Here is a 14,200-nt window from a genome sequence, read left to right as displayed (position 1 = left end):
GTTGGGATGACCTGATGAGAGGTCCAGGACCTGAAGAGTGGCCAAGAGTGCAGGACCTGATGAGGGGTCCAGGGTCTAGAGGTGAAAAGTGTGGGACCTGAAGAAGGATCCAGAGGACCTATTGAGGGGTTTGGATGAGCCCAGAGAGCTCGGAGGCCGGGAGAGCTGCAGCCAGGGGGGCTGGAGGTGAGAGCAATCTGGGGCCAGGGGGCCCAGAGGTCTGTAGTCCAAGATGGGCAAGGAATGAGGCTGGAAGCCCATGGCCCAGGAGGAGCGGGGGACATCAGTGACAAAGCCTAGGGAGCCTGAGATTAGCCATGACAGGCGAAGTGCCCATGCAGCACAGCAAAGCCCTAGGGACTGAGGCCAGGGCCCAGGGTTAGTCCTGGGTAGGAATAAAAACTGCCCCACCCCAGAATTCACCTTGGAGCTGGAAAATAGCATGAAATCCTTTCCACACCAGTGTCAAGAAAACTGCTTCTACTTATCCCCCCACTTTGCCGCCCCAGGAGTTTTCTATATACTCCCAAAGATCCACAAGCACGGTAACCCTAGCAAACCCATGATATCCGATGATGGTACTCATGAAGATGAAGAGCGAACAGGATTCATAGAAACCATCCCGAAATCACTCATCAGTCCCGGCTGCCCACGACCTGGCATGACACAAGCTTTCTCTGGAACACAATCCCATGCTAACGCCAACCTGGGTGCAGGAAGAAGTGCAACTCCCAGCTGTAATTCAGGTTTCTGCAAAGCGTGCTGAGTTACAGCGTTACCCCCGCCCATGCAGGAGTTCACTGCTGGCTCCAGGGTGCAGGGGAACCTATCTGAGGGCTGGGAGCCTGCAGGCGGGATCCCTGAGCAGGATCCCAGGGCTCTCTGCCAGTGCTCACTACTTTCAGAACGGGAGGGGAAAGGCAGCGGAGGGCTGGGGTGGGTTAACTGAAGCCTCCTCCCCCACCTCAGGGGGGCTCCAATACATCTGCCCCACCCTCGGGGAGGTTGAAGCCCCCCCAGACTGAACTCCAGCTGCTCCCTTTCCCCCTCCTGTTCTGAAAATGGGAGCTCAAAGACACAAGGTACAAAAGATGCCACATTTTGAAACGTCTTTATCTGCTACCTCAGGCGATGAGGGGCCAGAGTTTCACCCAATCAGATCGGCCATTTTTTAAGCTGATTTTTTGTCTGTGGCCATGCACTTGTACATAGACTTCTTTCTGTGGCCAGATGGAGAGAAAACCATCACTCCTGTCTGCACCCCTAGATACCACAATCCATATCCAGAATGATGCCCTACAAACCACTATATGCAGAAAACACGGAGACCGCCATACCTATGTCCACAAGACCAGCAATCTTCCCAAGTGCACACAAAAAAAGCTGTAATCTAGAGCCAGGCCCTCAGATACCACCGTGTCTTCTCTGAGAAGAACATGTGCGATTGCCCCCCTGCCCGGCCTAAAATCTGCCTTTGTACAAGGACACTTCAGTAGAGAGAGAGACACAAGATTTGAAAGAGCTACCCAAATACCGCGCAGTAACCTGCCACAAGACAAAAAGAAAACCCACTGCGAGCACACACCCTGGTGCTCACCTCCACCCTGCACTGGCACCAGTCAGAGGAATCACCAAACAACTACAACCTATACTTGACAAAAATCAGACCTGGAAAGAAATATTTCTGGCTCTTTTGCTCCTGGATTTCAAATAACCCCCTAACTTTGACCAGCTCATCATCAGAAGCAAACTCTTCACTGCCCAGCAGACATCAAATGGGACACAGCCTTGCCTTGGCAAGACATGCTTAACCAGCCAGCAATTCTCCACTGGCTCTACTATCAACGCCCCCATAAACACCCCATCAGCATCCGTGGTTCCCACATGTGCCTTTCACAAAATGTGATATACCTGGTCCAGTGCTCCAATTGCCCTCGTGGAAAATATGTGGGTGAAACGAAACAAGAACTAGACACCAGAATGAACTCTCACAGAAAAAAAAATAAAGTATGGAGACGCGCGCGCACCACCAGGAGCCTGTTTCTCCCAGAACGACCACTCCCATGCCGGCCTCGTTATCCTCGTTCTCAAGGGAAATCAATCTAGCACCTTTAAAAGGCAAACTTGGAAACAGAAATTCATAAACTGGCTGGGCACTAAGAACCAAGGATGAACATTGATGCCGGTTTTATGGCACGTTATATTTTACCCAGCTCCTGGATTCTTTCCACACAGACAAGGTGAGAATGACCCTCCTAAACTTTTGATGAGGCTTGATATTCCAGTAATCAGTTCTTTTTTTTACACTACTTGTGCGTCTGCTGCCCCTGCAAATTTATCTCCACCCCACCCCCACCACTGATTTTTGCTTATGCAGTGCCTGGCTCCCTGCAGTCAGAGACCTGAGGGAAAATGTCTTGCATTGAAAAGCTTGTCTAATGTAAGAGAAGGCTGAGAGGAGATCTGGCGGCCATCTGTATCTCAACAGGAGGCACCAGCGGAAAATAAGTGAGGCTCTGTTCCCCCAGGCACCACCTGGGATAACATGGAATAATGGCCACGGATTGATTGAGAGCAGGTTCAGGCTTGATATCAGGAGAGATTACTTTACGGTGAGGGCTGCTGGGCTCTGGAAAAGGCTCCCAAGGGTGGTGGTGCTCTCTCCTACCTTGGGGGTCTTCAAGAGGAGGTTGGATAGATATCTGGCTGGGGTATTATGATCCCAGCACTCATTCCTGCCCATGGCAGGGACTTGGACTTGATGATCTGTTCAGGTCCCTTCCGACCCTAGAAACTATGAAACTTTCTCCCAACTACACCGTTGGTCCAATACAAGAAACCACCCTAAGAAGCCCTTGCCTCTGGCATAATTTCTGCACCGTCATGGCTACAACATCACCATTTTACCAACATTTATTATAACATTTTATTTCAATTTTATAGTATTTTTTTTATTTCAGGTTTATTTATCTCTGTTTTATTTCAATTCCAAGTTATTTTCTCTCTTTTACTTCCATCCTTATATTACACCTCACTACAAACATTTTCCATATAAAATCCACATATGTTCTGGTGGAACTTAAGAAAGTCATCTCACTGGTGTCCTTATAGCAAACAAGACTGATGACATTTCCAAGGAAGAAATTTTAATTATGGTCTTTAAAAGGGTTTTTCCTCAGTGATTGAGACAAAAAAATAAATGGAAAAGACCTAATCTGTGTGTGTCTCTCAGCCCCAAGATGACTGCATTACCCCCATGTCTCCCGCTGGGTGCTCAAAGCACCTCTGACCAGAGACCAACTACTGTGCCTGCACAGGCTGGGCTCAGCTTGGGACAGTGACAGCAGATGGGTTTCCTGCCTGTGGTGGGTGCACCTGGACCAGGTGCTGGGAGGGTGAACACCTCCTGCACCACTACTGCTACCACTATCCCCAGGTTTTGGCCACTGTGTAGCGCAGCTGGAGTAAGTGGAAATGGCTCTGAAGCTTTCCACACCCCTGGGACAGAGGGGAAAGCAGCAGCAGGGAGGATAGAGGAGGAATTGTGTCACTGAGCCTGGATTCTTAATTGTGTTGGAGACTTTAAAAAGTCCCCAGAGGCTCTCTCGGTGCGGTCATCCACAGAGGTGGGTGGGAGGAGGTTTGGAGTGGGGTCTAGCTACCTCTGCAATGTTTGCTGCTCCTACACCCCACTTTGGGAAATCCTGGATCCTCCCCTGGAAGAAAGTACTTGACACCATTGCTGATCTAAGACCTTCAGAGCTTCTTACTCAGCAAGAAACACGGAATAAATGTCCACATTCAACACCCACACAGCGCTCTCAGTATTCGTAGGCTCCTCCAGAACAGAAGGAACACAAATGTTGGTTGCTCCGTCCTCCTTGGAGTGGCAGTGTCAAATACAAGCAAAGAAAGTTTACATTCACCAGTAAGTGCACAATGGAACCTTTTATACATCATTCATTTGATATTTTTAAAATAGCAGGCATGAAGAACTGAGATTAAACTGCTTCAAAAAGAGATGAAGTGCTACAGCATTACCTCAGAGTGAATGAGGCATTTAGCAGCAACAACTGGAATGAAGGGAAAGGGCTGGCAATGGCTGACACAGTTTAAAAAATGTGCTGGAAAGAGCACATGGGACTGCGATGGAAATGAGAAGATACAGTGACATCTCTCCTCTCCTACCTTTACATCAGAGGTGTCAAAATCATCTGGTCGCACAGGCTGGATGTGTGGCGCAGGACCAGTCCATGGGTTGAATGAATGGTGTGAAGCTGGCCCTGCAGGGCAGATCAAGCCTATGGATTGCTCGATCGCATGTCAAATCCAGCACACGTGAGGCCTGCTCCAGCCAGTCCAGGAGCTGAACTGTGCACGGTGCCCTCCCCAGCTGGCCCAGGCTGGCTGCCATATGAAGCATGGGTCCCAGACCAACTGGAGTGGGTGCCAGGCTCAGTGCATATCCTGGACAAGCTGGGGTGGGTACCAGTGTGGCACAGCCCCAGACTGGCTGGGCTGGGCACTGCATGTAGTGCAGGTCCTGGACCAGACAGAGTGAGCACTGCATGCAGCATGGGACCCGGACTGGCTAGAGTGGGCATTGCATGTGGTGCATAAAGAGAGTTTTTCCCCATAATCCCAGCCCAAACACACAACTTTATTCAGGACTATTTACATAGCCCACAGGCCTGGGGAGCAGTCTTAGTTTCATAGTTTCTAGGGTCGGAAGGGACCCGAGTAGATCATCTAGTCCGACCCCCTGCCATGGCAGGAAAGAGTGCTGTGGTCAAACGACCCCAGCCAGGTGTTCATCTAACCTCCTCTTAAACACCCCCAGGGTAGGAGCCAGCACCACTTCTCTTGGAAGTCGGTTCCAGATCCTAGCCGCCCTGACCATGAAGTCGCGCCTCCTGATATCTAGCCTAAACCTGCCCTCTGCCAGCTTGTGACCATTATTCCTAGTCACTCCTGGTAGTACTCAGGGGAACAGGGACTCCCCCAATGCCTGCTGATCCCCCCTGACTAGTTTATAACAGGCCACTAGATCCCCCCTCAGCCTTCTCTTTTGGAGGCTGAACAGGTTCAGGGCCTGTAGCTTCTCCTCGTAGGGCCTGCCCTGCTGCCCCCTGATCATGCAAGTGGCCTCCTCTGGACCCTCTCCATGCTGTCCACATCCTTCCCGAAGGGCGGCACCCAGAACTGGACACAGTACTCCAGCTGCGGCCTGACCAGTGTCGCATAGAGGGGGAGGATCACCTCCTTGGACCTGCTCGAGATGCATCTGTGGATGCACGACAAGGTACAGTTGGCCTTCCTAACCGCATCCCCACACTGCCGGCCCATGTTCATCTTGGAGGCAATGATGACCTCAAGATCCTTTTCCGCCTCCGTGCTGACAAGAGGGGAGATCCCCAACCTGTAGGTATGGTGCCGGTTGTTCCTCCCCAGGTGCAGCACTTTGCACTTGTCAGTGTTGAAACCCATCCTATTCACCTCCGCCCACCCTTGTAACCTGCCTAGGTCTGATTGTAGCCTGTTGCTCCCTTCTAGCATGCCCACATCCCCCCACATCTTAGTGTTGTCAGCAAATTTGAACAGGTGCTTTTCACCCCTCATCCAAGCCACTGATGAAGATGTTGAACAGTGCAGGCCCAAGGACCAAGCCCTGCGGGACCCCACTGCCCACATCCTTCCAGGTTGGGAAGGACCCATCCACCACCACTCTCTGGGTGCAGCCCTCCAGCCAGCTGGTGACCCATTTGACTGTGTGGGTGTCGACACCACAGTCCCCCAGTTTCTTAATGAGAACGGGGTGAGAGACAGTGTCGAAAGCCTTCCGAAAGTCCAGGAAGACGATGTCCACTGCTACCCCTGCATCTAAGGATTTGGTGACCTGGTCGTAAAAGGCCACCAGGTTGGTCTGACAGGACCTGCCACTGATGAACCCATGTTGGTTGCCCCTAAGCATGATCTCCCCTGCTGGCCCCTCGTGGATGTGTGCCAGAATAATTTTCTCAAAAAGCTTGCCCAGGATCGAGGTAAGACTAACTGGCCTGTAGTTTCCTGGGTCCTCCTTCTTCCCCTTTTTCAAGATGGGAACCATGTTGGCCCTCTTCCAGCCCTCTGGCACCACACCAGAGCACCATGAGTGCTTGTAAAGCTGTGCCAGGGGTCCTGCAATGACCTCGGCCAATTCCTTTAGAACTCTAGGGTGGAGATCGTCCGGACCGGCTGACTTGAATACGTCCAGTCCCTCCAGAAGTTCCCTAACTAGTTCCTCACTGACCCTTGGCCCAGGTGTGCCTCCCCTGGGGCCCGAGGGGGGCCCAGCAGGGAGGTGGCTGCTCTGGTCCCTACTTAGGAAGACGGAGGCAAAGAAATCATTAAACATGTTAGCTTTGCCGTCTGGTGTGACGACCAAATTTCCCAACGCGTCCTGCAGGAGCCCCACAGTACCCGGAACCTTCTTTTTGCCCCCTTAGTATTTAAAAAAGGACTTCTTATTGTCCTTAATCTGGGAAGCTAGTCCCAGTCCCATCTCTGCCTTGGCCTCCCTGACTGCCCCCCTACATCCCCGAGCGACTGCAGTATAGTCATCCCTGGTGATGTCCCCTTCTTTCCATTGGGTGTAAGCCTCCCTTTTAGCTAGGAGACATTCCCGGATGCTTTTGGTGAGCCATGGAGGCTTGTGTGCCCTCCTGCTCCCTTTGATCCTCATTGGGATTACCTTCCTTTGGGCTTGGAGGATCGCCTCCTTAAGGAGCAACCACTTTCCTTGGACACCTGGCTCCCCTCCCCTCTGGGACCTCAGCGCTTCCCCAACTATCCTTAGCTCATTGAAGTCTGCCCTTCTGAAATCTAGGGCTGCTGCCTTGCTGTAGGCCTTTGCCACCTTGCGCTGGATGGTGAATTCCAGCAGACGATGATCGCTGTCACCCAGGTGGTCGAGCACCCGCAGCCCCCTCACCAGGTCATCACCCGTGGCCAGCACTAGGTCCAACAAGGCATCCCCCCCGGTGGGGCTGTGCACCTCCTGGGTTAGATGGAGGTCCTGCACTCTGGCTAAGAACCTACATGAGCGGTCAGACCTGGATGACTGCTCTTCCCAGCAGATGTCCGGGAAGTTCAGGTCCCCCATGACTACCACATCCTTAGCCTTGACTACCTCTGTGAGCTGACCCAAGAAATCCTGGTCAAGCCCCTCTCCCTGGTTGGGAGGTCTGTAGTAGACTCCCACCGTTAAGTCTCTTTCCCCTCGACTGCCTTGTACTCTAACCCAAAGCACTTCAGAGTGCCCTTCCTCTGACTCCTTGCTAATTGACGAGGATGTGTATTCAGTCAGCTGGCTGGCTAGTATATGAAATCATGCTTTGGGCCAGGCACCACCCTGCCCAGGTTTCTTTGGGAGATTCCCCCGGCAGCGGGCCAGCAGAGGGTGCTCCTGCGCTGAGCCACCAACCTTGCTGCGCCCAACCGCCTGCCAAGCTCCGAGTGCCTCCCTGGGGTGCCTCACGTATGGCCAACCCCCTTTCTGGAGCACACCTGCAAACCTGGAGGTAACGCTGCCACCACTTGCGAGTCTCGGTGTCTTAGTGGCTCCGTGCCTTGTGAGGTACACCGGCTTTATAGACCTGAAGGGGGTACTGAACCCACAGAAAGAACTTGGGGTCCTTCCCTTAGTCTGAAGCACAAAGAGTGGTCTCTCTTAGTCAGCTGAACCAAGGGGAACCTAAGGCATAATCTAGACGATATCCCAATAAATCTCCCATGCTAGGTACAGAGTAAAACTTTATTGATTACAAGGAGTAGGTCTGGAATAGGGTACAGGGTGGAACAATATCAAAGAACAACCTTTAGAGCAAACAGTGGCATCGTAGCCTTTGATCACGCATCTGAGTTACTGAAAGCTATATATCTAGTTAGATCTCAGTAGCTTACTCACAAGTATCATCCAGAGGCAGGTGGAGATTCCCTCTGAAGCCAAGCAGTTCATTGCTTAGAACAAAAGGGAGCTTAAGCCCCCTCCCAGGTGTGTGGGGCCAGTCACATAGGCAGAGGGAGCAGGTTCCCCCCTCCCTTAGGAATGTCTCCAGCTCAGGCTACAACTAAGGGTTACCTGAAGCAGATGGGGCAGGGGTGCCTGCCCTCTGCAGGGACCATAGGAACCAAATTGTTAGATAGGTAATAAGCCTAATAACAGAGTTTGGGGAAGAGATTGAGATGGTACTCTGCCACACCCCCTATGGTGGAGACATGCAGCTTGGGGTGACCTGAAAACAATTTCACCATAATCCTAGGCAAACTTGGGTCCTTATTCAGTGCTATGTACAAAGCACAGAGGCCAGGGGCTGACAGCTGCTATTCAAAAAATGATCTTTGGGTCAGGCAGCGGCCTGCCCAGGCTTCTTCTATAGTCTCATGATGACAAGGACTTGAGTTTTGGGGTAACCAGGGGCTGATTTTGCTTTGTAATCCCCACTGAACCTCAGATCCTTATTCACGGAGATGTACATAGCACACAGGCCTTGGGGGCTGTGGGTAGGCATGCTAGCATGCAAAAACTACACTTCTAGTCAGAGACGGGACCACCCAGGCTTCTTCTGGGGAGCCCCCCATTGATGGTGAGGTGTGGTTTGGGATGATCTGAAAAGGATTTTGCCCCATAATCCCAGCCCAAACTCCACTCATTTGGGGCAATGCCCAAGCCCCTCTGCTCCCCCTGCATTTAGAGCTGGCTTTGCCAAAAATGTGGGGTCTTCTGAGCACAGCACCCCAGCACAGGGATCACCTGGGAGACACAAGAAGCCAAGCCAGTCTAAATGGGGGAAGGGAAGCTAAAAATACTTTGAAAAACTTGTGAGAATAGAAAGTGAAACCCTGGTGCGAGACGTTGGTGTTCCCGCCTTGGAAGCATTCAAATGTTTTTCTCCATCTTGGGCGGCACTCCAGTGGCAATTGCTGTTTCTAGTTACGCTGCATGCTACCAAAAGTGGCCTCCAACAAAGTCACACAGAGGATTGCACAAACTACATCCCAAATCCCAAGAGCTCTGATTTCCCCTTTCCCCCTTCCTCCAACCTCCACCCCCCACCCACACAAGCAAACCAAGGCGAGCCCACCTCCCCCTTGCATCCAGCGGCAAAGAGCCCTTTTCCCACCCCATGCACACACCCCACTGCCCTGCCTTGACCCCCAGATTGCCCCTCGCCCCCCAGCAGCCTCGCCTATCTCCTCCCGCTTCCTCAGCGAACACATCTCTGACTTCCAAAGTCCTTAACAAACAACACTGCCTTTCTGCGGGAGACCCAAGTGTCTTGAAGACTATCACAGGCACGCAGGGTCCAGTGCAGTTGGGAGTCAGTCGGGCTCCATCCCAAACCTCCACCTCCCTCTTACCGTCTACAGCTGACCAGATAAAACAGACTTCCCTCTCTCCCCACGGCTCACTCGTGGCCAGGCTGTTCTTGCGTGGCCAAGCAGCGGCAGTGTTCGGAATGAGAAACCCCGGCAGTCGAAGCAGCCTGTCCCAGGGAGCTGAGCCCAGGCAGCAGAGCTGAGCGGGGAGGGATGCTGGGGGCAGGAAGGAGGCGTGACAGTGCGAGAGAGTTTCATCTTTCCAGTCCAGCCAGGCTTGGGTAAGGTGTCAGGATGGTTTCAACTGTGTCCTCAGTGCTTTATTGCAGGTGAGTGAAGACCGTTTCTGTGTCTCATGAGGCTTTCCTTCTGGGGCCAGTCTGCTGCCTCCAGTCTTTCAGTTGGCATGGGCAGCTGGGCCCTGGCCCAGATATGGCAGCTCTGCAAGCAGCTCTGCCATGCCACATGCTCTTAAAGCAGTGATGAGTATCACACTACACGCACCTCCATTTCTGCCTGCCCTGTGGCAATGCTGTCCCTGCCTTGCACATCTGTTTTGCCCAGGCAGTCCTGCCTGGTCCTCAGTCCTGCCCCGCGCCACTGCTTCCCCCACCCTGAATCCTGCCCCCCTGTCCCTTCACTCCTGCCTCACCTCCCCAGTCCTTTCCCTGCCCCGCGCCCCTGCCCCGCGCCCAGTCCTGCCCCAAGCCAGTGCTACCCCCGCCCTGAATCCTGCCCCCGTCCCTTCACTCCTGCCTCACCTCCCCAGTCCTTTCCCTGCCCTCCTCAGTCCAGCTCCCAGCCCCTAGTCCTGCCCCCACCCCCTCAATCCTCTCTGCCCCCTTCAATGTTGTCCCCACTCCTGCAGTGCTGCCCCAGTCCCCTCAGTTCTGACCCCCACCCCCCTCAGTCCTGCCCCATGTCCTCGGTGTTGCCCCTCACCCCTCCTGCAGCCCCCCAGGTTCTTTGCTCTCTGACCTTTCTTGCAGACAGTGGGCGGCAGCAGGGATCCCTCCCCTGCCCCCAGGCTTCAGAGCTCCTCACCCCCTTGACCCTGCCCCAGGGAAGGGGCTTCTGGGATGGAGGGGGAGTAGACCTGACACCCCAGAAGCACGGGCCAGGAGGGTATGAGCTCCCTTCCGCTGATGGGCTCTCCCTACTCCTTCAGGCCAGCCCCACCTTGAAGGAGGTGCCTGGGCTGGCCAGGACGCAGGCAAGGAGAGAGGCTTAGCTTCAGCTGCATGCTTAGCTTGAATTGCAGTTGAGACTTGCACCCAGTGAAAAGGAGCAGTTGAAAAAAAAAACTGTCCCTGACTTAAACTGAGAAATTGGCTAACCAGAGTAAATGTAGCCCGAGCAAAAAGGAAGTCAGCACAAAACCTACCCCCCCCACGAATGAAATGATTCTAGTTAAGGGTGACCATATTTGGCAAACAAAAGCAAAATTATTAATATGCATTAGGAGAAAGGCTGGAACTAATTGTATGTATGAAGAAATGCAAACTATATGGTGTATAAAGAGAAGACGTACCTGTCAGTACCTACTCCTGAAAGATACGGTCATCGATCCAAGATGCAGAACTCAGACAAGGAAGTCGGGAACCCCGGACAAGACCGCCTGATCAACCCAGGACATTCAGTCTTGGGGTGGTGAGCATGTATTGCTTTTGACTAAGTATGATATTAAAATTGTAACTGCTAAAGGCTTAATAAATGTATCGATTAAGGAGTAACTGTGTCCTGGTCTTGGAATTAACAAGGCCCAAAATAAAGCTACTGGATGTTAGAGTGGGGTTTCCCCCTAGGCCTCACAGGAGGGCTGCCCATGCCAACAGGCCAGACCCCAGGCAGACGGCAGGGGCTGCAAGCACCCCAGCCTCTCTCTCTGGCCTGCTGGAGATGCTGCTGCTGTGAAAAAAGTACAGGTTGTCCCTGGAGTAGCCTGCTGAGATCAGCTGGACTGTGGGGACCCCTCCACTGTCCAGGCAGTAATGGAGCCTGACCAGGGCTCACTTCTGTTTGATTCCTTAACTGCTGAGGACCCAGTGGGAGCATGGCTGCAGCCCTGACTGCCCTGCCTAGTCAGAGCTAAAGGTAGCTCATCCCACGAGAGTCGGTGCTTCACCCCTCTTGCTGCAGCTGGGCGTTGTGGAGGGTTGGACAAACTTGTGGCTGTCCCGCTGCCCACAGCCCACCTGGGCAGGGCAGCTCCTGCATCCAAGTGGCCCTTTTCAGTCACCCATGGCTCTGGGTCCTGCTAGAGTGACAGGGTTTCTGTACTGAAGCAGCAGAGAAACCCGTTGATGGTTTCAGAGCTTCACACAGCCCAAGGGCAAGAACAGGGGAAGCTGGCAGAAGGGATGCCAGGTCTAGGCTCTGCCTTTGTGAGCCAAGACAGCCCAGGCTGTTGCACTTAAAAACTGAATTTCTAACCTAGTGCTTTATGAATTGACACACCACTCAGTTGATGAATAGCAGAAAGGCTTGCTTTAATAACTACCGACAAGTTACAAAACTAAATGACGGAAAAGACTCTTTCCCAACATAAAATAAGCTATTAGTCCTTAGTATTATCTTACCTGCACCAAGATCTTTACCCAATGCAGGGAGGAAGCAGTTCTTGTACAGCCTCAAAGCCTGGGCCCTTCATTTGTTGGCTGGGTGGCTTCTGGTCTGGACTGCACACCACCTGCTGACAAATCTCCTTAGTTCTTAGACTGTTTCTTCAAAGCATTTTTCTTGATGGGTGGCCAATTAAAGTCCGAACAAAACAGGGAGGAAAAGGTTGATCATCATATCATAACTGCTAATTGCCTGGGTCCTGTTCTTGATTGTCTAGGTGTAATGACTGTGTGTATTTGCAGTCTCTGCAATCGTAGCTCAATCACAGATGATGGGCCTCGAGTGTCAGACAGGATACTTAGAGGTGTCACCAAACTTGTTTTGGGGTATTTGTGTATCAGTGGAGTATATTTGCAGTAGCTCATAACTTGAGACATACACTGAATGGTTCAAATATTTTTAACACCTCAAAGTGACGTTGGATGCCTATTTTGAGGCATCACAGAGGCCTCCTCTACCCGGAAGTGAGCAGAAAAGTGCAGATCAACAGTTTCCTGAGTGCCTGGATCTCGGTGGAGTTGGGGGTCCAGCAGGGCTGCCCACTCTCCCCGATCCTGTTTGCCTGCGCCATCAAGCCCCTGGCACAGCACCTGAGGCAGGACCGAGGGATCTGCAGAGTCCACATCCCAAGCAGCAGCAACCGAGAGGACAAGGTCCTGGCCTACATGGTGTGGCGGGCCAGTAGGGGGCGCTTCTGCGTTGGGGCACCCACCTCCCTGCACCCAACCACCTTCCGGGCTCCGAGTGCCCCCCGGGCCGCCTCGCATCTGGCCAACCCCCTTCCTGGAGAACCTCGCTAGCCTGGGGGTAACGTGTGCTGCCACCACCCCAAGAAGGGACTGTCTCGCATCCCTGTGTCCTTGGGGAAACACAGGCCTAATAGTCCTACGGGTACTCGACCCAGTACAGCCACTTGGAGCACTTCCCCAAGTCGAGGGTCAAAAAGGAAAGTCTCCCCTAGTCCGCAGACTTAAGGGGCCTCTTAGGCATAGACCCACCCCTCAATAACTCTCCCACACTGGTCACAAAAGAGAACTGTATTGATTACAGGGGTAGGGTGAAAATAGGGAACAAGATAGAGCAATATCATAGAAATCCCATCGAGCAAAACAGTCTGGATGAGGTAGCCTTTTGATCACACATCTGAGTTACTGCCAGCTAGATATCTATCAGATCTCGAGGAGCTTACTCATAGGCATCATCCTGAGGCAGCTGGAGGTCCCCTCTGGAGGTAGGCCGCTCCTCGCTCATGAGCTATGGGGGAGAGAGCCAGTTTCAGACAGTAAAGCTCCTCTCTAAGTCTGAGTCCCCTGCATGGCTGCTGCCCCCTCCTCCTGGGCAGTCTTAACTTATGTAGCCCCTGTGACCTCATTCACCTGGTCCAGTGGAGGCCAGCACCTGTTGGCTGTTGGCCAACCAATCTGAAATACATCACTAGGTGCCAGGCAGACTCCAGCCCACCAGGTAGGAGCCCCTCACCCAGGTAGCTGATACCAGTCCCGTGGGCAGAGGGAGCAGGTTCCTCCCTCCCTCAGGACTGTAGCCAGCTCAGGTTACCCAAAGAGAGAGGGTAAAGGTGTGTCTCCTCTGCTGCGCCCATCCTCATCACATTGTCACAGGACAGAGATTTTGGGGAGAAACAAAGGTGGCTTCCTGCCACACATGGACAATTTGAACATCCTGTGCCAGAACTGGTGGTCGGCAGAGAGAGCCCTGGCACACATGCAGGTATATGAGGCAGCAGCGGGGGGCTAAGCTCAATGTGACGAAGAGCACCTGCCTGCTGTGGGCAAGCTCAAGGACCTGGAGTCCCTAGGGGTCTCTGTCCCCCGTGGGAGTCAGGATAGATTTCAACCCCAAGCTGAGCAGCAGGACAGCGTGGGAGAAGACAGAGGCAAAGGTAAAGCAGAGACTGGGGCTGTGGCACATACGCTCCCTTTCCATGTGGGTGTGGGGATGCATCACGCTCAGGAAAGCAATGTTGTTACTGGTGCTTCTGTACACCGCACTGGTCTTCCCCCCTTCCGAGCATGTCACCCAGAGGGCCACGTGCATTTTCTTCTGGGCCTCCAGATGGGAAAAGGTCACCAGGAAGACCTCGTACAAGGACAAGTGGGCAGGGGCATGCCAGACATCCTCCAGTTCCTGTGGGCCAAGTATACAAGCCAGATCTGCAAGCTGGTGACAGACACAGAATCCAAAACTGCCTGCCCGGTGAGAT

The 14,200-nt window shown here is 53.0% G+C and overlaps 1 protein-coding gene across 5 annotated transcripts in view; it reads right to left on the bottom strand.

Moving 5' to 3' along the window:
* LOC149861355 (interferon-inducible protein AIM2-like) overlaps positions 1-14,200 on the bottom strand; it is a 30,302-nt gene that overhangs the window by 14,402 nt on the left and 1,700 nt on the right. Inside the window, exons 2-3 of one of the 5 annotated variants that reach the window (XM_090054482.1) lie at positions 13,169-13,233; positions 11,937-12,046 (exon numbers count right to left, since the gene is read on the bottom strand). The gene's annotated coding sequence lies outside the window, so the exon portion shown is untranslated. Of the gene's footprint in view, positions 1-9,399; positions 9,920-11,936; positions 13,234-14,200 lie in introns of those variants that run through there. The other 4 variants (XM_090054481.1, XM_090054483.1, XM_090054484.1 and 1 more) reach the window with 4 other exon arrangements.

Source organism: Crocodylus siamensis, chromosome 6 (genome assembly GCF_052110815.1).
Source record: "Crocodylus siamensis isolate JL-2025a chromosome 6, ASM5211081v1, whole genome shotgun sequence".
Lineage (NCBI taxonomy): Eukaryota > Metazoa > Chordata > Crocodylia > Crocodylidae > Crocodylus > Crocodylus siamensis.
Note: the sequence above shows the minus strand (reverse complement) of the source record. Positions and strands in the feature narration are given on the sequence as shown.